This window comes from Manacus candei, unplaced genomic scaffold (assembly GCF_025592945.1).
Source record: "Manacus candei isolate 608988 ecotype Guabito, Panama unplaced genomic scaffold, ASM2559294v1 h1tg000071l, whole genome shotgun sequence".
Lineage (NCBI taxonomy): Eukaryota > Metazoa > Chordata > Aves > Passeriformes > Pipridae > Manacus > Manacus candei.
The window spans coordinates 11,786,168-11,809,668 of NW_026138119.1; the positions used below are offsets into that span (position 1 = coordinate 11,786,168).

Sequence of the window (23,501 nt, forward strand, 5' to 3'; positions counted from 1 at the left end):
GGATAGAAGGAGGGTTCTATACTTGCCTTGTGTGTGGAAAGACACCGTAAAAGTCCGCAAAGGCTTGGAGCGGACAGTATATCTCGGACGTGTGTTGAAGAAATTTTGAAGGTAGGGAGTAGGATGGAGCGAGGGACAGTCAAACCAGATCAAGACAAAAGCAGTAAGAAAGAAGAGACCTCCAGCCATGTGGCCCTTGGCTCAGGAAGGATAGTTGCAGGACCATCATTCATTAGCCTATCAGTACAAATGCAGAATCCTCAGTTTCTTCTAAATGTGTAATCTCTGCTCTGATATCTAAGAGGGCAGAACCATGTTAGGTGCAAACTGGCATAGGGAGTGTGAGCTTGATGCTGGTCTTCCACCTGAAAAGACTGTGAAAGCATCAGTTTCCTGTGTTGTGACTGGTGCCTGGGAGCGCTCTGTAGTTAGTCTAGAGAAGAAGCTGGGACACTTTCACTACTGCTTACCTTGACATCCTCTTAAAATTCTTCTCCGTATGGTCCTGATTTCTTCTGTTCCCTTTTTTCAGGAAAAAAACATACAGTGCAAAAAGCACCTCTAAAGGCTTTCGTTCTCTTTCTCCCCGCCAATGTCTGCAGGTAGAGCAAAAGTGCAAGCAGGACCCATTGGTAGAGAAAACCGAGGGCAGTGAAATCACCATCAAGTTCTCACAGAAGAACATAGGAATCTGGGATTATATGCATTTTTACTGGCAGCTCCGGGCTCCTGACACACGCTGCTAAAGGGTCCGGAGAACTGCGGGAGCCAGCGGGGCGGCTCTCCTTGTCGGGAGATTGTGGTTGGACCCTCCTCTGTCTCTCAGGGCACAGGTCATGGGGACGCGGCTATGTATTCATTCTCTCCATGAAAAGAGGTCTTTTCAGTTATACACAGAGCACAGGTTTGTGAGAGAATGCCTGAGTACACATCACAGCGCAGCACAAAAAGCACCAGTGCTAGCAACTTGAATGTACCCCCGACCTATCATCCTCTCCTCTAACTAAATTTAATAATGCGTCCCTTTCTGCCTCCAGGTTGCCTCTGGCATGACTTCCACTTTTCTCCTTGCTATCAACATATTCAGGGCTCCCTGTTTGCAGGATCAGCGTATATATTTCGGGTGTGACAGATTGTTCCATTGTCCTCTGAGCAGGAGGAGGGACACAGCAGATATCTCCTCACGGAGACTGCAGCTCCATGAGTTCAAAGGGATTGGGAGATATCATGTCCCATCCGATCTTCTCCCATGCTCTTCTTTCTCCCCTAATTTCTTTAGAGAAGATCCTCTGGACTTAACTCATTCAAGACAGCAAGTATGAGATCTGCAACGATGTTTCTCTATTCAGTGGTATTCCACCAAGTGGCCTATGAGGCTGTGGAATGTTTTGTGGGAGGAAGAAGAAGAATGCATTGCTGAAAAACCGGGCGGTATAGAGGAGGTGGCCCAGGGAGAAAGTGAGGGCCTGATAGCCAAAGTACGTGCTGAGTCCAACCTACCTGTTTGCTGAGAGGTTCAGAAATCACCATCCTGTCCCGAGAGAAGAAAGCTGCCAGAAACGACACTCTTTGGGGAACAAAGGAAGCAAGAGAGCAGAAAGATTAACTGTTCTTTCAGTGCCTGAAATGCTTTTTTGTGTTTCTACCTCCTCCAGCAGCAGCCCCTGTGCCTCCCTCAGCTTATGGAAATTGGAGAATTGCCGGGCTCTGGGACCTCATTCACGGGCAATGCCTGTTCCAGGTAAGCTCGCAGTGCCGTCAACCCTTCAGCAGCAGCAACCGTCTGCTCTGCTGCACAGCCACTGCTGGGCTTTTGGGAACTCCAGGATTCTACCCTGCTGCTCCTTTCACATCTTCCCGTGCTGTTCTCAGTTCTCAGAGTTGCTAGCAGCTTCCTCGAGGAACACGTGTATCCTCCGCCTCTGTTTCATCTCGTCTGAATCTTAAGAGGCTATTAAGTGGCGTCACCGACCCCCACTTCGCCGGCCGCCAGCCCTGCGCACTGAGCGGAACCGCCGCCAGCTCCGCCAGCCCAACTCCACGCCACCACCGTAGACGCCGCATCCGCCGCACGGCGTCTCACTGACACCGCCAGCCGCTGTTCTCTACTACCGGGCTGGCCGCCTCCTCTCCGCCTCCTTTCCCTACTCTGCCTTCCTCTCCCTCCCTTCACCGCATGTGGCAGGGGTGCGGGTTGGTATCGGGGAGCTCAACATTGACAGACCATGAGCTCCTGTCACCGCCACCCTCTCATCCTTCACATCTCTTCTCTTTTGGCAGGTGGAGACTCCTGAATTGTCCTCCAGGGCACGCGCTTGTGAGAATGGTCGAGGGGCACAAAAGGAAGAACATCCTTCCGGGCTCAGCGCCCCGGGCTTAACCTCTCCTGACCTATTCCGGGGAGCATTCCTTCTGGCAGTAGGAGCACTTTTGCTGCGGAAAAAGACTACTTGGGGTTTTCTCGGGGGCTGTGGCGCCAGTGCTACGGCAAGGCAGTGCATGGGAGAAGCACCATGCCCACAGAAAGCTCGGACGTGGCGTGCCATCTCCCTCCTGCTTTGGACTTCATGGAGATACAGTCTCCGTAAGTGAGCACTGCTGTGTCCCTCCTCCTGCTCCTCTTGCTCAGAGGACCAGGGAACAGCCTGTCACACCTGAAATAAAGGTGCTGGAACAAGCATATCTGCAGCAGGTTGAGGGGCACTCAGATGCACAGCCCAAAAGTTCATTCTCTTTCCCATCTCTGTCACCTCCGTAGGAGGACATGAAGGACCACTAGGACAGGGTGTGATCAATTGCCATGTGCACAGGAAAATCCAGGTCAGCTCTCCAGGGCATGCGTTCCACACCTGCCAACCACTCTTGGTTGGCACTCACAATAGAACCACTACTTCCAGCACTGGCTTCTCACCCAGCCCACAGAGGTTCGTTAACCTTCCTTGGAGAGACACTGAACTACTAAAGAGGGTGTCTCTGTTGGCATTGCAAAGACTAGTCTTGAGCACACACCTGGTGTTGGTGTGGGGAGATGACCCTGAACAAGTACAAATGCCATCAACCTCCTGGAGGTACCTTGAAGTTATGTGGGACAAAGAGTGTCACGGTGTCACTTTGCATTTATGGTACTAAATCCTGGTCGAGCCCCTGCATGCAGCTGTGGGATGTGCTTCTCTGGACAGAGCTCCCCGTTTCAACCCCTGAAGCCTTGGGGCATCTCAGTAGCAGAGCAGTTGGCACCCCACAAGGGGTGAGGTGCATCCAGGCTCCGGGCGTGGCAGCAGAAGCCCCAGGAGATACTGCCCCTGCTGCCCTGAACACTCTGCGTGTGTGTGCAAGCGAAGGAATCGTGTGTCTGAAAACCCTCCTGTGACTGAGCACTGAGCCCCCCCAGGGCACCATTGACTCTTGGCCAACTGACCATTCACCAGGACCCCAGAGGCCATTTTCCAGCACTGCGATGCATCATGTCATTCCCAGTCTGCCTGTGCATCCGGGGTTACCCCATCCCAGGGACAGAATCCGGCACTTCCCCTTGTTGAACTTCCTCTGGTTGATGATTGCCCAAACCTCTGTTTTGAGGTCTCTCTGCAGGGCCTCCCTCTTCCATGAGGTCCTAGAATGTCACAATGGTCCCTTGATTCCACGGGAATCTGCAGTGTTCCATTTGTTCAGTGTTCCATTTGTTACGTGAGGCCCCATATTGTCACCAAGGCACAAAAATGAGAGAGGATATCCTTTCTAAATGACTTCGTAATTCAGAAATTTTTTTCTTAGATAAAAATCCTAATCAAAAAAGGGATTTACTTTCTTGGCATGGTAGCAGTTTTTAAGACTACAATTAATTTTAGGAGAGAGAATGTAGAGGATACATGGAATATAATAGAGAGTGTATCGTATGCCCATCTTCAAGAAATTAGCTTACATGCCTCAGAAAACTTTTCTAATAAGAGATTGTTCTGCAAAGAAGAAAGTCAATTATACATTGTTTAAGCAAATGGGAAGTTCTAAGACATGTCTTAACTGGTCCTATAACATTTAGTTTAGGGGTTAGGAGTCGGATAGATCAAACAGAGATGCTTACGGGGCCTGGCTAAACGAAAAGACAACTCCGCGAAAATGACTGCCCCTCCCGGAAAAAAAAAATGGACGCTAGATGGCAGTCTTGCTCCACGAATAAAATCCCAGATGCTATTTGACCCCAAAATCATAAGTATGGACTGCTTGTGAAGGGGGGGTCTTTCAAGTATCACTGTATTTATATTCCAAAAGTTATACTGATTCTTTGATTCATGCATGGCAGAGTACCCCATGATTCCCCAGTTGGCATCTTAAAGAAATGTTCCATCCAATGATTTTTGGTCATTGGATTTAATTTTTTTGTTTTATCCCTTTGATTCCATGAAGTTCCAAAGATATCCCAGGGTTTGTTTAATTCCATGAGGTCCCGCACGTTCCAATGACGTCCCTTAATTCCCTGGTTTTCTGTAGATTCCCAGGGAACATTTGCTTCCGTGATTCAGGGCAGCGTCACGACGACCGCTTGATTCCATGAGTTCCCCTATTGTCCTAGCTGTCCTTTGGTTCCATGAGAGCCTGCAATGTTGCAGTAGGTTGACCTTGTCTGGATGCCAGGTGCCCACCAAGCCGCTCTATCGCTGCCCTTCCCAGCCAGACAGGAGAGATGGAAGAAGATGGAAAATGACTTCTACCTTGAGATCAGGCACTTTACTAAAGCAAAAGCCAAAGTTTGTGCATGCATCAGTGAAGAGGAAAATAAAGAGTTTTATTCTCTACTTCCCGTCAGCAGTCATGCCTGACCACTTCACGGGAAGCAGGGTTTCACCACACAGAGAGGTCGCTCAGAAGGTAAGTATTGTAAAAAAATTGATTCCCCCTTTCCTGTTCCTTTCCTGAGCTCCTGTAGCTCAGCTGATGCTATATATTCTGCAATATCCCTTTGGTCCATTTGGCTCAACTGACCTGTCTGTATCTCCTCCCACGATCTTGCCCCCAATTCAAGGGAGGAAGCTGAGAGTGCGGATGCTGTGCCAGCCCTGCTCAGCAGTTGCCAAAGCACTGGTGTGATTAACCCCTTTGCAGCTCCCAATGCAAAGCACAGCACTGTGATGGCTGCAGTGAGAAAATGAACTCCAGCTCAAACAGACCCAACACATGTGGGATTCTGGAATGTCTCAGTGTTGTTTTGGTTCCACGACGCCTCTGTGTCACCGTGATACAGCTCTCAGACGTGGCAGTAGAAAAATAAATCAAAAATTTCAGAAGAAATCATCTTAAAGTCATGCTAAGTCTGTCTTCTACAGTCCAGAATCTACATATGTGTGACTGCAGATACTTGGGATGAGGGTAGATGCTCAGAGGAATTCATGGGCTTTGGTCTAGGAAATCTGTCCCCAAAGTTTTCACTGCCTTTTCCTCCTTGGACACTTCCTGATGCCCGGAGGAAGCTCATGTCCAACAGCAGCTCCATCCCCCACTTCCTCCTCCTGGCACGCGAGGGTTGCAGCTCTTGAACTTCTGCTTCTTCCTGGGCATCTCCCTGGTTGTCCTCCTGGGCAGCCTCATCCTCAGCGCCGTAGCCTACCACCACCTGCACACCCCCAGGGACTTCTTCCTGCTCTACCTCTCCCCCACACACCTGGGTTGCATCTGCACCACTGTCCCCAAAGCCATGGTCAATTCCCTCTGGAACACCAGGGGCAACTCCTATTCAGGATGAGCTGCACAGGTGTTTTTTGCTTCTCTTCTTGATCACAGTGGAGCTTGCCCTTCTCACCATCATGTCCTACGACTGCTACATGTCCATCTGCAAAGCCCTGCACTACAGGACCCTCCTGGGCAGCAGAACTTGTGCCCACTTGGCAGCAGCTGGCTGGGCCACTAGGAAGAGGGTCTGACCCTGGGGCTGCAGGAGCTGCCACCTGAGCTGATGATCTCCTGAGTAGTCCAGACACACAGTCACTGTCCCTGTCCATCTATTGCCTCCCTTTCTTGCTGCAGGACCAGAAACGACTGTGCTGCTCTGCTGGGCTGGGGCGGGGCAGGGAGATGGGGGGACCGGGGAGGGGCTGGACTGGGCAGTTCCAGTGACTAGAAAACCCCAATGTTCATCTGAAATGTAGGAGTGGGCAGGGTGGGAGCACTACAGGGCTGAGGTGGCTCCAGGTTCTGGGAGTGGAAGCAGGAGCCCAGGGAGACACTGTCCCTGCTGCAATGAACTGCCTGTGTGTGTGCGAGGGAAGGACTCGTGTCTCTGAACACCCCAGCGTGTGTGAGCAGTGCATCAGTCCAGTTCAGGAGTGGACACCTCTCAGAGCCCTGACACATTTCTGTGTGTGACTCCAGGAAAACCCCCACTGTGCCAGGGAGTTACCAGATCCTTTGCTGTCACCCTCCTGGTGTCCTGTGTAGTGAGGAAACTAGAAAAGGTGATCATCATTAATTTTCTAAGAAGAGAAATATCACTGCTGGAAAGAAGTGTCACAGAAGAGGGGAGAAGAGAGAACATCATTGTTTCCTTCAGTCTGTTCCACAGCAGGTTCCCCTGGAGCCCCAGGGACACCTGTGGGGAACCCAGGGGGGAAGAGAAAGGGCTCCCTTTGGCTCTTGCTCTGCTGCTCAGCTGGGCCGGGCTCCTGGCACACAGGGAGCTCCTGGCAAGTGGGCAGCACAGCAGAGAGACAACTCTGCCCAGGAGCAGCTCCTCTGCACAGCCCAGCAGGGTTGAGGGCACTGCCTGTAGCCACGAAAGAAGAGAAGCAAGGCAGAGAGAGGTTAAAGGCAGCAGAAAGATGGGAGGTGTTCAGCTGAGACTTCCCCAGGGGACACAACTTCACACTCCTCTGCAGAGTGAGTCTACAGGTGCAGGGCAATGTCGCTTGTGTTCCTGGAGGAATCTCCTAAAGCTACCACATGCCACAGCCTTGCGCATCTGTCAGGACTCTCCCAGTTTCTCTGTTGCGCCGGAGGAGGATGTTCTCCAGGGCAGGTCTTCCCTACAGCACCATCAGAGGGACAGCGCAGGTGGGTTCCTTCTGCCAGGGATGGTTGCGGGCTGGGAAGGTGGGGGTGCAGCTAGGGGTGCCTGGGGCTGTCCTGCAGAGCAGGGTCCCTGTGCCCCGGCTTTCTTTGTGCCAGGGCAGGGACTTTGCTGCATGCCGGGGTCAGGTCTCATCCTGCCTCGGTAGTTGCCCACATCTCTGAAAGGAGAAGCTGTCGGTGGGTGGCGAGAACCCCAGCAGGAGCTAGGCAAGGTCTTACTGCCGTTGGATGAGTGCTGTGGGAGGTCAGGGCTGCTCCCAGATCCAGATCACACCAGCACATTTCCAAGAGCGCTGTCAAATGGGAAGGGTAAAGCACAATTATTTGGAAGGAAAGGAGCTTTTCTGAGGCAGTGTTTTCAGTTTCCTACTCCTGAGGAATCGGGGGCTTGAGAAATGGAAAAGGAGCTCCCATGTTGGACAAGTCACTGAGACTGCTGAGCTGTAACTTGGAATGCACAGTGCTTCTGCAAGCAACTTCCTAAAGTGCTTTCGGCCTCTGCTCTGCTTTTGACAGAAGCAGCATCACTTCTGCTGGACCCATCTGTTTTTTATCTGCTCTTTTCCACCCGCAAAAAGAAAAGTTGCCCCGTCAGTGCCCTGCAAACAAGCAGGTTTCTCTCAGGTCAAAGTGAGTGCACAGACATTCGGATTAAGTGCTGACAGGGAAGTCACGAATGGATTTCTGATGTTGAGTCTACTGTTTTGAAATCAGAAAATGTGCTGTTGAAATCATCGTTAGCCTTTGAGAGGGAAACGGGAGAAAAATCGGATAAACTTGTTGCTAAAAATGAGCTGCTTCAAACTGAGGTTGACCACCTTCAAAGTCTTGTTAAAATTTGGATGATTATGAAACAGTCAGTTCACCGATTACCCCCATCAATACTAGACAATGCCCGCCGTATAAAGGCATAAAGCCCTCCCAGCCCCTCCAGGAACCCTCAAATCCCATCCCGGTCCCACAGGACTCTCCCAACTTGCCCTCAAACCCTCCGAGGCCCCCAGACTGCCTCCCAGACCCACAAAAACCCACAAGATGCCCCCAAACCCCTCCCAGTTACCTCCAGCTCTCTCAGGACCCCTCAAACCCTCTCCTAGTTGACCCCTTCCCCTCGAGGATGCCCCCAAACTCTCTCCCAGTCCCTTCCCAGACCCCCGACGATTCCCCAAAACCCCTCACAGTCGCCCCAATCTCCAAACCTCCCTCCCAACCCTCCAAGCTCCCCCAAACCCCTTCCCAGTTACCTCCACGACCTCCAACCCCTTCTCAGTCTCCCCATTCCTTCCCAAAGCCCCTCCCAGTTGCCGGCCCGTCCCCCAGGCTCGGGTGAGGAGGTGCCCCAGGCTGACGGGTCCGCCCAGGCAGGGGCGGTTCCAGCAGCATGTCAGGAGCCACCCCCTGCCCCGAAAACTCCTGCCCACCCTGGAGCCACCTCAGTTGCCCCTGCAGGGGAGAAATCCAGGCCGGAGCAGAGCAGGGGGCAGGGCCGGGCTGGGACCTCGATGGACGGGGGCACTGGGAGAGCAGGGGAGAGACCGGGATGGGCTGAGGGGGCACTGGGAGAGAGGGGAGACACTGGGATGGGTTGAGGGGGCACTGGGAGGGAGAGGGGAAAGTTTTTTGCCCCTTTCCTGGGCACTTGAACACCCTCTGCACCCCCGTTCCCGGCCGTGCCGGCTGTCCTTCCCCCCCAAGCCAGGAACAGGTTTTGGGGCTCCCTCGTGGGTCGCAGCCAATAGAACGGCTCTGCTGGAATGACGTCATTGCCAAATTCTGCTGGGCCCCTGTCCTTGTGCCGGTGAGTCACCCAATAGAACGTGGAAACTTCCGCGGGGGCTGCCGGGAGCGGGGCGGTGATGGCGGGGGAGGGGAGGGGAGGATCGCGATTGTCCCCGATCGGTCCCGATTGATCCCGGCCCCAGGGTCTCCCCCCGCCGCGATATTTTTCACGTGCAGCCCCAACGAGGCCATGGTGGTGTCGGGTGAGTTCGAGGGGTCTGGGGGCTCCTGGTGACCCCTCCAAATCTCCCCCAAGACTCTCAGGAACTGCCCAGATCCCCCCAAGAATCCTGGGGACCCTCCAAAAGCCCCCCTCCTGGGGGCCGGCCCCTGCACCTTTCCCCCTCCCCCCCAAATCTCCTGTGCATCCCCTTAACCCTTCAAAATCTCCTGGAACCACCTCAGACCCCCAAACTCCCTCCTGGGACCCCCAAAGCCTCTTCAGGACTCCTGGGTCCCTCCCGACCCCATCCTAGAATCTTTTGGGTCTCCCCAACCCTTTACGGCGGATTCCTCCATCCATTTTTCCCCCCCGGACTGTTGAGGGTCAACCCCCCCCAAGAAACTGCTGGGAACCCCCAGTGTCCCACCAGGAGATTCCTTGGTCCCTCCCCCCCAACCCCCTGTGGGTGCCCCCATCCTTCCCCCCCTCAAAAATACTCTTGGGGGTCCCCCAATGTCCCCCCCAGCCCCCATCCTGCCAGGGATGGATTTGGGGGGATCTCCTTCCCCTTCCCTCTGGCCCAAAGGCAAATGCCCTCCCTGTCCTTCTTCCTTCACCCCCAGGCAGAAAAGAGAAGAGAAACAGCCAGTTGGCCCTGGCAGGTGTGGGTGTGTGCAGGCTGTGGTTGAGAAGGGTAAGGAGGGGGCTGGTGTTTGGGTAGAGTCCAGCAGGTGATGTCTTTCGTGTCTGGCAAGGCAAGGCAAAGAGGAGCTGATGCTGATGCTGATGCTGTCACTTGTTTTTGTGTCTGTCGGAACTGGAACAAGGATGTTTGTCCAGGAAAAGTGCTGCCCTAGGATGCTGTCCTGCTCCCAAACATGGCCCCTTCCCCAGTCACATGTTGTTCTTTCTATTTTACCAACAGTCCTTGGTCAGCTCCACGACCATCCAGCTGTCAGTAATCACGACATACCCATCAGCCCCTTCTCTTCTGGGCTCCAACACTTGCCAACCCTAAGCTGCTCCTAAGTTCTCTTGCTGTCAGTTCATAAAGAGGTCTTGTCAAGTGTTACTGATTTAGAAACTAAACCCTGACATCTTTGCCTTTGACAAAGATGTGTGTGAAAGGGCAGTGCAGTTGCAAAGTAGTGTTGAGCTTCACACTGGGTGACTTGACAGCTCCCTCTGCATCACCCATGCACCCTGGGTTTCTTTGAAAAGTACTTTTTACTCCAAATGTGACACCACATTAGCCTGTAGGACATCCTGTCCCCAAATGGATAACTGTAAATATGAATAGTAAAAAAGTGAGCCCCTCCATTATTCAAGAAAAGCTTGTATCTCTGTACTAAAAGCATCCAAGGGTCACGTCCCCCAGTTTTCTATCTGACAAGGGTTTGGAGGGGCTGCTTTGTGCAGGGAACCCTTTGGGGGCCCCTTGCAGATGGGTAGGGCTGCACTCTGGGGGTGTGGGGCTTTGGTTCTTTGGTTGCCAGGGGCCACTGTGAGTCACTGAGCCGGGGTGGGGACAATGGGCAGGGCTGGCTGGGACAGGCTGTGGCACCTGTGACATAAAAGGGAAGTGTCCGCGTGGGGCAGCTCTGCAGGGCCCATCAGGGGATGCTGCCCAGTGCAGCCTGTGCTGTGGGGAGCACGCACACAGGGAGAGGCTGGGCCGGACGAGGGCCAGGGCAGCAAGGCCACCCCAGGGAGTGGGTTCTGCCCCTGCCTGCAGGGCCCAGCCCCTGGCAGGAGCGCCTTGGGCAGGGCCCGGTGCTGCTGCTGGGGCAGGGGGCGAGGCCTTGCAGCCTGCCAGCTGCCTGGGCCCCTGTCCTTGCTGCGCCACATCCCCGAGGCTCCATCCCCGCTCCCCCAGCGCCAGCTCCCTCCTTCCCGGCCCCAACCAAGCCCTTCTCTGTGTCCTCCTGCAGGTCATGGTTTTCACAGTATTCCTTTTGGTGCTTGTGCAAAGCATCATCCCCTCCCTGCAGGTGGTCAGGGAGGGGCTGCACAAGACTCAGTGAGCTTGGAGGTCTTTTTCAAGCTGAAGGACTCTTGGATTCTGTGATTGTGTGCTGGATTCAGCTGGGTCCGTGTTAGCAGCATTAGTTTGCTCCCCAAGTTTCCTTGCTGTCAGCTCTTGTGACCTAAGGCTTGAGCTCCTTTAGCTCCTTGTGCTGAGCTGCTGATGGGAAACGAGAGGCCTCTGCGAGCAGATTCCTGGTGTTCCCTGTAGAACAGTGAGGGGCAAGGTGGTGTCAAGTGGGAAGAGTACAGTTTGTGTGTGGCCTCCTATGTGGCCTTGGCGCCTTTGAGGGGCTTGAAGGAGAAAAGAGCTTTGTTAAAGTGAGAAATGAAATAGTGTGTTGGTTGTGGGAATGGGAAGGGAAGAGGAACGGGAAGGGAAAGAGGAATGGAAAGGCATCTGCTGATGCTGTCATTTGTTTGTTATGTCTGCGTCTAGCAGGGAGATTGCCAAAACTGAAATCAGTACACAGTTGAAAGCTGAACAAAACAACATTTATTCCAAAGAAAGTAGCAAACAAAATGAGAAACCGAGAGATAGAAAAGAGAAAGGAAACAAGCCCCCAAGACAACCCCCCATTGACTCAAGTGTTACTTACCAGGTTGTCTTACCGACCTCAGAATGCTTAGAATTCTCCGTAGCAGGAATTGCATCCTCGTTATACTCATGAACCAATTTTCATTAATGTGAGGAAAGCTGGGACACTGTAGAAACATCAGTTGAACTTCAAAGTCTCCTGGTTTCTTTCTCTCCTAAGGCTTAGAATCAGGGTTCTACCCTGTTTTCAGCCCTGCCTCCCAACTGCCAGCCTGACTCCCAAAATTGCATAGAAACAAAGATTCCTCCCAGACCAAAGGTGCCAGCCCAGAAAGCTCTTGCTGCCTATGGAGTGCCAAGCCAGGTTCACCAAGTGTACCAGGAAGCCAAAGCTTCCAGGCTTTCTTTCCTGGGGGCAAAGGCTGTTTTCAGACTAACGTCCCAAATGCCAGCTCGACTCTCAAAATTGCATTCGAATGAAGATTCCTCCCAGAACAAAGGTGCCAGAAGAGAAAGCTCTTGCTGCCAATGGAGTCCCCAGGATCATACACATACTGCCCCAAAAAAACAAAGCTTTCTTTCCTAGCAATAAGGGCTGTTGTTTTCTGTTTTCAGCCCTGCCTCTCAACTGACAGCCCGACTCCGAAAACTGTATACAAACAAAGATTCTTCCCACACCAAAAGTGCCAGGACAGAAAGCTCTTGCTGCCAATGGAGTTTCCAGGCTGACAAAACAACTGAACCACCAAGCCAAAGCTTCCAGGCTTTCTTTCCTGGGGATATGGGTTCTTGTTTCCTGCTTCCAGGCCTACCTCCTAGCTGCCAGCCCTATTCTCAAACTTGCATACAGATGAAGATTCCTCCCAGAACAAAGGTGCCAGCACAGAAAGCTCTTGCTGCCCATAGAGTGCCCAGACTGACCCACCAAGTACACCAGAAAGCCAAAGCTTCCAGTCTTTCTTCTGTGACGTAATGACTGTTTTTTATTTTTCAGATCTGCCTCCCAACTGCCAGCCCAACTCCCAAAAATGCATACAAAGATTTCTCCCACACTAAAGGTGCCAGCACAGAAAGCTCTTGCTGCCCATAGTGTCCCCACGCTGTCCCACCAACTGCACCAAAAAGCCAAAGCTTCCAGTCTTTCTTTCCTGCAGATAAGGACCCTTGTTTACTCTTTTTGCTGTGCCTTCAAAATGACAGCCTGACTTCCAGAATTGAATACAAATGAAGATATCTCACAGACTAAAGTTTCCAACACAGAAAGCTCTTGCTGCTCATGCAGTGCCCAGCCTTGCCAACCAAGTGCACCACAAAGCCAAAGCTTCCAGGCTTTCTTTCCTGGGGAGAAGGGCTTTTGTTTCCTGTTTTCAGACCTACCTCCAAATGCCAGCCCAACTCCCAAAATTGCATACAAACAAAGATTCCTCCCACTCAAATGTGCCGGCACAGAAAGCTCTTGCTGCCCATGGAATGCCCAGGCTGACAACCCAACTAAAACAAAAAGCCATAGCTTCCAGTCTTTCTTTCCTGGCCCTAAGGGCTGTTGTTTCCTGTTTTCAGCCCTGCCTCTCAACTGACAACCGGAATCCCAAAATTGCATACAAACAAAGATTCCTCCCACACCAAAGGTGCCAGCACAGAAAGCTCTTGCTGCCTATGGAGTCTCCAGGCTGACAAACCCAACTGCAACAAAAAGCCAAATCTTCCAGTCTTTCTTTCCTGGCCCTAAGGGCTGTTGTTTCCTGTTTTCAGCCCTGCCTCTCAACTGACAACCGGAATCCCAAAATTGCATACAAACAAAGATTCCTGCCACACCAAAGGTGCCAGCACAGAAAGCTCTTGCTACCCATAGAGTCTCCAGGATGAAAAACCCAATTACAACAAAAAGCCATAGCTTCTAGTTGTTCTTTCCTGGGGATAAGGGCTTTTGTGTGTCTAGCCCTTATTCGATACCATTTACGACATGCTGGCTCCCACCTTTTTCCAATACATTCCATCACCACCTTTCCTGTAATTTGATATAAACTCACAGATCTCATTGTTTAGTGTTTGAACTATGTCTATAAAACTCTGTTGAGTTCATTTAGCCCATGACTTTGGGCTCCATCTGACATAATACTCTGTCAGGACTGGAAAAATGGTGTCTGGTGTTGGATTGCTCCATGTTGAAACCAGTTCTTGTTCCATCACCATTCTACTTCTCTGGTCACATCAAAGTTCATTCGTCATTACTCTCAGTGATTTTTATTGTAATACCCGTGACATGGCAAACAGCCAGCACAGAATTGAGAATGCATAGTGTTATTAACATTATACAGTTTTATGCATTGACTATTCTCACCCAAAATCAAATCCCCTTGAGGCACACACTGCATTTCCTATTCTGAAATATCCACCAAGTGGACCCATGTCCTTGAACAACATCAATCCCATGGGTGGGTTTGCTTTTGCCTGAGGCAGGAATAACCCAGACTGTTTTCCCCAACATGTTTTTAATGTGCACTGCAGGAACTTTATCCCTTTGTACGGTACATAAAAGTTTTGACTGGCAGAGCCAGCTCAATGGGCAGATCCCCCAGAGTTGAGTGATCTGGTGGCCTTTGCTAAATGTGGATCCCAATGTTTGCAAGTCCCACCACCCACTACTCTCAGTCTCCTCTTTACCAGTCCACTGCATTATTCCATCTTTCCTGAGGCTGGTGCATGACAGGTGTGCTGGTTTTAACATCAGCGGGAAATTAAAATTCAAATAAGTCACTCCCCTTCTCCCACTCCTTTTGGTAAGGGATGGACAAAAAAGGAGAGACTCTGGGTTCAGATAACAATTTTCTGAAAGCACACAGCAATGGAATAAGACACGCACAGTAACAACAGCAATATTAAGAGCAAAAGTATACAAAAAAAGAAAGTGTTTCACCCCCAAAATGTATTCACCACTGGGCACACAAACAAGATGGCAGGTGCTCCTCGTGGGATGTGTCTGCGTAGTGTCCCCAGACAAAGGCAATGTGGTGGGGGAGCTCCCGCATGCTGTGCCAAGTGGTATTTGGGAAATTAAGGCAATGTGCTCAGGGAGCTAACACAGCAATGTGCCAAGGCTAACATTTCCCATCCCCTCAGCCTGAAAACAACGAAAACAAGGACAAACCAAACCCCAGGAGCTGGGCCATCCTGGTAGTGCCACACAGCTGCTATTTGAGGCGCAGTCCTGCGCAGGCCTCCTTTTCTCTCGCTTGAGAAGCTCAGTCTGAGGGGGGATCACCTTGTCACCACTCCATCCCTGCTGGTAGCTTCCCCACAGGAGCTGTTGGTTCAGCACTGTTGTCGATTATGTTTATCCTCTCTGTCCCTTTCGGCATCAGAGGTCCGTTGTCATGCTCTGGAGAAAGTGGGAGGGGGAACCAGTGGGGCAGAGGACAGGAAGCACAGGTCTGGTGCTGACAGTCCCTCCACCAGAGAGAGCAAAGCAGGATGGGGCACTTTGTGTCCAGAGCCCTGGCTTTTCCTGCCCAAACCACATTCCCAGTGATGACATGGATGTGGAATAAATACCTGGTCATCCCCACACTGCACTAAACTCCACCCCCTTCTCTGTAAGCAGGACACTGCAGTAACTGACCTTAGCAATGAGAATTTAGGATGGTTGCCATGGTAACTGACCTTCGCAATGAATCTCAGTGGCATTGTCCATGGCAATGGGCTGTAGTAAAGGGTTTGATGATGGTTGCCATGGCAATCAACCATAGCAACAGATGAAAGAGCAAGCTGTGATAGCACCAAGATTTTGTAATGGGGCTTTATGACAGTTGCCATGGTAACCAATCTGCATCAAGAAATTCAGTGCAGGTTGCCTTGCCACCCAACACAAGCCCTGGGTCTTTGTGCAGGTTACCATGGCAACCACCCCTTGTAATTGGACCCAGTGGAACTCTCCATAACAAAAGTCCTCAGCAACTAGAACTGGAGGAAGTTACCATGGCAAACCACCATCGTGACGGGTCATTTGCTGGTTGCCATGGAGACCACTGCCATAGCAATGGGTCTCTGTTTAATTGTTCATGGAACCAGTTTCCAGCAACAAGTCTTCTAATGGTTACCATGCCAACTGATCATATCAAAGGGTTTCAGCTCACATCTCCATGGAAGTAGTCCCCAGTAATGGGTTTTAACTATGCCATGGCATAGTTGCCACGTTTAACTATGCCAGCTATAGCCACCAATCTCAGTGAATGTTCCCACGGTAACCCAACTCCAGTAACTGGACTGTGATTGTTTCTGACCTCGTGGGAATGTTGCCACAGCAACTGCCATAGCTATGGGTCATCAGATGGTTTCCATAGAAACCAACCACAGCAATGGACCTGTATGGTGGTTGTCATGGCAACTGACCCTGGCCATTGGTCTCAGTGCAGGTGTTCATGGAAACAGTCCCTGGCAATGGACTAAGGGATGGTTGCCATGGCAACAGCCCTAGGTCACGAGAAATGGTTCTGGTTGCCATGGCAAGAGTCCCTGGCAATGGACTGATAGTCCAAGTGCTGGTTGCTATGGCAACAATCCCTACCGATGTCTCTCTGAGTCTGTTTCTCCAGCACTGCCCCTCACACCGGGTTCCATCGCTAATTGTGGTGACATCTGAGCACCTGCGGGACAGGGTACAACCCAGAGAGCAAAAGGGACCAAACTCCTGGGCTGAGGCACAGACAGTTCCATGGGAGCAGCAAAAATCAGGAACTCCCTCCCTGCTTCCCACAGGCAGGAGAGTGTTCAACTTCCCCACGGGAGCAGGGCTCCACCTCAGGGAATGGTGACTTTGGGACACAAACACCATCGCTCCCAGTGTTCCCTCCTTCCCCAGTCTGCCCTCCTTTCCCACACCTTACAGTGATGCCACATGGTCTGGGACATTGCTGGGGTCAGTTGGGGTCACCTGTCCTGGCTGTGTCCCCTCCCAACTCCTGGTGCACCTCCAGCTCCCTTTGCTGGCAGGACAGGATGAGGAGCAGGAAAGGCCTTGGCTCTGGGCAGAAACAAAAACCTCCCAGAATTTTCCCCCCTGTTCCCAGCCCAGTCCCAGAGAAGCCCCCTGGAAGGAAACTTACTCCCTCCAAGCCCAAACCATCTCCCAATGCCCATTCCCCAGCACAAGGTCTCACAGGGTCAGTGCTGTGCCCCTGCCCCAGCAACAGGGCATTGGGATGGTTACCATGACAACCAACCTTAGCAATGGATTCTTATATTGCTTGCCATGGCAACCAACCTTTCAATAAGATTGTGGGATGGTTTCCATGGCAAACAACTCATGGAAGTGCCCAGGAGTGAGGTTCCTGGCAATAGATTTATTAATGGTTGCCATGGAAACTGCAGCAACGGTCTCCCTGCAGGTTGTCATAGCAACTGACATAGCAATGGGTCTTTTTGATGGTTGCCATGGCAACCAGACTTAGTAACAGGTCTCAGTGCAAGTGGCCATGACAACAGTCTCTGGCAATGGGTTTCTATGGTGATTGCCGGGACAGTTGACGCAAGTTGCCACAGAAACTTCACAGACCCAGAATTCCATGGCACAAACCCATAGCAGTGTGCCCTAATGCAGGTTTCCACAGCAAACAACTATCACAACTGGTCCAAATCTTGGTTGCCATGGCACCACACTTAGGAAGGGGTCCACTGATGGGTGTTGTGGTAACTGACAAGCGGTATAGGATCGTAAATCCCTGCCATAGCAACAGACTCTGGCTACAGGACTCAGCTTGTTCCCATGGCAACCACCCCAGGGTGGTTGCATCTCCATGGAGCTGCCACGGGCCATGCATGAGCAACATGTCCTGGTGATGGTTGTCATCAGGAGCAACAGGAAATTGTGATGGAGCCAATTTACCACAGCACTCACAGAGGCTTCACAGTGACAACAGAGGTGTCTATGCTGCTAAAGAGCTGTGATGTCCCATGCAGTGACAGGGTTTCCACGGTGATATCCCAGGGATCTGGACTACAAACCAGGTATATTTATATAAATATATATAGGATTTATTATGATAATGATTAAGTAAAAATATCTTAATCAGAATTATTTACTACCCAGTATAGCAGCTATAACAATTGTTGTAATATAGTGCACTAGGAAGCAATATTGAAGCAACTGTACTAAAGCAATTGCATTTAACCAAAACCAATTATTAAGTAGAGATTGATGTCACTCACCCAGACCAAAGACCTTAGGCAAATCTCTTTGGCTTAGCCTTGAGGAGTGACTTTGAGGGGCGTCCCCACTCCAGGCAGGAATCTCCACACACAATCCCAAGAAGGGATATGTCAGAAGACCCTGCCTTTAAAATCTGGGACTGAACTTTTCTAGTATAAAGTGCTGGACTGTCAGTCAGGTGTGTCCAGGCTATGCCAGCTCAGCAGCTGTGGAGTTCTCAGTGGTGTCACTTGTTTATTCTTTTATATCCAGATATTTTACAAGGTCTGCCAAATATTCTCTCACTCTCAGGATGTTTAACCTAGGGATTGATGAGTCAGGCTGGTTTCAGCTTTGTTCAGTCCCCAAAACAACATGACAACCTCCTCCCCAGCCTTCTTAATTTCCCACTGAGGGCTTTTCAAACAGGGCCTTGCTGGAGTTGTTTTACCCCATTCCAGGCAGAGCATCCTGCTACAGGACCCCCATGGGACCCCTGTGCCCGCTCTTCCAACTTTTCCTCACTGTCTCACCCCTTCCTCATCATCCTCACAATCCCCAGCTCCCCCGGTAGCTTGGTATCCCCCCTCACCTTGCTTGGATTTGGTGACCTAGCCCCTCTCAGCTTATTTTGATGGTCCAAAGCCCCATCTTTTCCTCTCTCTTCTCCCCCTTTCCAATTGTCCACAATCCCCAGCCATCACTGATCTTGGTTTGGGTTGTCGCACCCCTGTCCCGCTTGGTTTGGGTGTCCCACTCCCTCTTTCCTCCTGCTTTCCCACTGTCTCTCCCCTTCCTGCTCCCCCGAGTTCCCCTTGCCTGCAGCCGGGGGGGGTTCCCAGCACCACCAGTCTGGCCCCAACTCCTCCCACACAGCCCATCCCCAGCGCTGGGCAGGTGCTGACACCCCAAAAGCAGCCGGGCAGTGCCGGGGGGGTCCCCAAAAGCGACCCTGGCCCACACAGCACTGGGAGCACCAGTCCAACCCAGTTTGGAGCAGGCAGGTGGCATCACCATCCTGGGCAGGGTCAGGCCCCTGTCGCAGCTGCCACCATGCTAAACTGAGCCTGAACTTGATCAACAGTTTATGCCTAGAGGCCCAACAGCACTTAACTTAACAGCACTTAACTGATAACTGAAGTCAAATAATTTAGCAAAGCATTCATATAGAATTTACGACACCATAACAGTAACTCACAGGCCTGACCGACTTCAAATCCAAAGTGCTGAAGAATCCAGGAGAGCAGTGTTCCCGGGACATTTGTTATGGCAGATTCACACTCACACAGACAGAAAGAGTCTGGACAAGGTACCTGGGAACAATTCCCTTGGGATTCAGGAAAATCCTCCCTTGGGATGCCATTGCACATTCTCAGAAGAACGGCTGAGCTTCAAGGAGTGAGAGGGATCAGCCCCAGATCTGCTGTCGGTCAGGATCCTCTGAGTGCAGCAAATGGAAGAGTTGGGGGCTCTGAGAGGCCCAAGCAAAGGGAGGTTGCTGTCACAGCTGCTGTGGCCTCAGAGAGTTCAAAGGTTCTCAATCAGCACCGCTGGTTATGGGACCCGCGCAGAGGGGGCTTTAAGGCACAGGAACTGTCCATCCTGGTCCCAGTTCAGGTTAGGGACTTTCTCTGAAAGTTGGAGAACAAAAATACGATTCCACTTGGGTTGTTCTTTGGGCAAGAAAAACAAGTTTCCAAGGCCGTTAAGAAAAGCAGGAGCTCATTAGACAGCATCAGTTCCTATGAGCAGACAGTGTTTCTGAGCAGCTCAAAAGCAGCTCAGCCCAGGGGCTGTTCATCAAGGTCGAGACCTAACGAGCATGTCTCAGATCATAGCGAGGCCTGGGGGAGGGGGTAAAGCACTACCACAGTGGGTTACAAGGAACATGGGTCACCAGAAACGTTGGTCAACAGGTCTTTACCCACCAGGTCTCTGCCCAATGTGAGTCACCATGGATCATCCAACATGGGTCCTCTGATGGTGTTCCTGACCCAGGAACACCAACACCCACTGTGGGGGGGAACATGCATCCTCCTGCCCACTGCCGGGACTCTGCCGGCAGGTTTTTGGGGACCCTCAAAAAACACCTATTGGGAACCTCAATATCCCCCCAAGGGGCATTTGCGGCTCATTTTGGAGTCTTCAAAGATCCAAACGTCTCCCTCAAAAAACCCCCAGAAATCCCCCAAGACATTTGGGGTGAGCTCCCCCTCCCCAGTCACTTTTGGGATGCAGGAGGGAGGGGTGATGCTCCTGGGGATGGGGGGGCTGTGGATACAGTCAGCAGCAGAACAGCAACGTTCCTGCTCTTCCTGCTCCTTTTCCTCTGCTATCCCTGCTCTTCCTCCCACTACTTCTCCTCCTGCTGCATTCTTTCTCCACTTGCTCCTCCTCCTCCTCCAGGCAACTCTGGCTGTGCATCTAGACTGGGAACAAGAGGCTGGAGAACAGCTGCAGGAAAGGGCCCTGGGGGTCCTGATTGGTGACCAGTTGGCCATGAGTCAGCAGTGCCCTGGCAGTCAGGAGGGCCAACCCTGTCCTGAGGGGCATCAGGCCCAGCGTTGCCAACAAGGCCAAGGAGGGGATTGTCCTGCTCTGCACTGGGGCGGCCTCACCTCAAGTTCTGAGGCACTTTGGGGCACCACAATATAAAAAAGACATGAAGCCATAACAGAGCGTCCAAAGGAGGCCATGAGGATGGGGAAGGATCTGGAGGGAAGGCCTTATGAGGAGCGGCTGAGGGCACTTGGTTTGTTCAGCCTGGAGAAAAGGAGACTGAGGTCAGACCTCAGTGGGGTCTTCAACATCCTCCTGAGGGGCAGTGGAGTGGCAGGTACTGATCTCTTCACTCTTGTGACTAGTGGCAGGACTCTACAGCTGGAGCTGAGTCAGGGAGGTTTAGGTGGGATGTTAGGAAAAGGTTTTTTCCCCCAGAGGGTGACTGAGCACTGGACTAGGCTTCCCGGGGAAGTGGTCACAGCACCAGGCCTGTCTGAGCTCAAGAAGCATTTGGACAATGCTCTCGGGCGCAGGGTGGGATTCTTTGTGTGTCCTGTGCAGGGCCAGGAGTTGCACTCGATGATCCTGACCCTCCCAACTCAGCCCATTCTCTGGTTCTATGAACTCCCTGCTCCACCTTGAGACAGGTTCAGCCCACCCGACTCACTCCCTGGGGAAGGGCTGGATGTGCCCAAGGGAACAAAACGCCCCAGAAGTCTGTTTAATGAGAAAAGGGAGTGGATCGGATCCCCTCGCTTTCGTTGTTCTCTCTCTTTCCTCTGCCCCTTCCCTCTTTCTCTTCTCTCTTTCCCGGCCCTGTTTCCCAGCTCTGGCCCAGTCCCGCAGCAGCATCAAAGCGGGATCCAAGCCCCAGGGCCATTCTTTGTTCCCTTCCCGGCCTCTACCCGGGCCCAGCCCGGCTCTCCTGTTCTATCCCACCCCCGCACCGAACTTTGTGGGGCACGGCGGGGATTGGGGGGCTGTGCTGGGCCTTGCCAGCCAGCGCCTGGCAGGACTTTGGGAATGCGGGGGGAGCTCCTGGAAGTGTTGGGGACAAGAAAACACAAGAGCTCCTGACATGGGAGCGGGTCTTTGTTCAACCTGACGGGAATTCAGAATGAACAGCACGGCCCCGACCCCTGGCTCGAGACAGGGGGTTTGGGGGTCTCCTCTCTCCAGGCTCCCCCCTCTCCAGGGCCCAAGGGATGGAGACACGGAGGGGCCCCAATGGAACCCCTTTCCCGCCGTCCCACCTCCCCTTATTCCCCCTCTCCCACCCCCTTCCCATCATTCCCCCAAACCCCGACTGCCCCCCAGCTCCCTCTGGGGGTGACCCACCCCCTTTCTTGCTCAGTTTGGGGGTCTCACCCGCTCTTTTCCCCCTCTCCCCTCTTTCCCATCGTGTCCCCCCTGCTACTCACCCGAGACCGCCTCGCCCGGGCGGAACGAACAGGAGGAGGAGCTGGAGGAAGAGGAAGAGGAAGAGGAAGAGGAAGAGGAAGAGGAAGAGGAAGAGGAAGAGGAAGAGGAAGAGGAAGAGGAAGAGGAAGAGGAGGAGCATCGCCCCCCCCCCCCCCGCCCCGCATCACGTAGGTGACCGGGGAGGGGGAGTTCACCGCAAATATCTTGGGGGTGTCTGTTTGGTTTTTTCCTGGGGGGCGGTTGGGGATGTTTGGATCTTGCAGGACCCCAAAGCTGAACCACAGATGGGGGTCCTGGGGGTAACTGAGAAGGGGCTTGGGGGAGGTTTGGGGCAACTGGTACAGACTTTGGGGATCCTGGAGGCAACTGAAAGGGAGTTTGTGGGTCTTGGGGGTACCTGGGAGGGAGCTGAGGGGAGCCAGGAGGGGGACTAGGGGTGTGATTTGAGCAAATGGGGAGGATGAGAAAGGGATTTGGGGGCTCCTGGGCAGTCCGAGAGGGGACTGGGGGAGGGTTTGGGGACTCCTCAGGGGACCGGGGACAACAGGGAGTGTGGTTGGATGGTCCTGGTGGGGCTAGGAGGGGGTTTGGAGATTCCTAGGGGAACTGGGTAGGGACGTGAAAGAGGTTTCAGGAGTCCTGGGTGGGCTGGGGGTGACTAGGATGAAATTTAGGAGGTCTTGGGGGGCTCTGTGAGATGTTTTGGGGGCTCCTGACCCCCCCGGACCCCCAGACATGCTTCTGGACACCACCCATGGCAAGATACTGACGGGGGTCCGGGGCTTTGTGTTGGGCTTCGTCTTCCTGGCACTGGGGCTTAGCTTCTACCTGCACCAGAAGGTGAGGAGGATCCCCAGGGGTCATGTCCTCCTCTCCCTGGAGTGTGTGTGCCCCCTGGGGGACTCCCCAACCCTGGTGTCACCCCCTTTTCTCTCTACCCAGAGATCCTGAACCAGCGGTGGCCACAGTCCCTCCCCATGGCCTCAGGCCCAGACCGGACAACCCCTGTCCCCCTGATGATTTTGGGGGGCATCATGTGTCCCCCCCTCCCCGTTGTCTCTCTGCCCCTGCCCAGCTGCTCCCAGTGACCCCAGTAAAGCTTCCAAGTTCTTCCCAGTCCCATTTTTTGGGGGGTAGTGAGGGGACCTTGGGGCAAACAAATAATGCCAATATCACCATGGGAGTCTCCTCTAGACCTCCCAGCCAGGACAATGATACCGATGGATTATTCTTTGAGGAGCTAAAGGACACTTCCAAGTCAACTGCCCTTGTCCTCTTGGGGGACTTCAACTTGCCAGAAATTAATTGGGAGCATCACACAAATGATACAACCCAGGCCAGAAGATTCCTTAAAAAACCTGGATGACAACTTTATGGAACAGGTCCTAGAGGAACTGACTTGGAAAGATGCCCTCCTTGATCTACTGCTTGTCCACAGAGAGGATCTTGTGAGCAAAGTGGAGATTGGGACCATCTTGGCCACAGTGACCTCAAAGTGATCAAGTTAAAAATCTCTGTTAACAGGAGAAAAAGTACCAGCAAAACCTCAACTCTGGCCATGAGGAGAGCAGACTTCAGGTTGCTCGGGGAATTAGGAAGGAAGGTCCTCTGGGAAACTGCTTTTGCACTGCTGATCACTTCTCAAACATCACCTCCTAAGGGCACAGGAGCAATTCCCAAATGTTGGAAGTCAAGCAGGTGAGACAGAAGGCGGCTTGGCTGAGCAGGGATCTTGTCTTGGAGATAAGGCAAAAAAGGAAGGTGTGTGCCCAGTGGAAGCAAGGTCAGGTGACATAGGAAGAATTCAGAGATGCTGTTTGGCACTGTAG

At 52.5% G+C, this 23,501-nt stretch overlaps 1 long non-coding RNA gene across 1 annotated transcript in view; it reads left to right on the forward strand.

Annotated features, from left to right (window-relative positions):
* LOC127480077 (uncharacterized) overlaps positions 1-23,501 on the forward strand; it is a 45,644-nt gene that overhangs the window by 14,404 nt on the left and 7,739 nt on the right. The window lies entirely within an intron of this gene.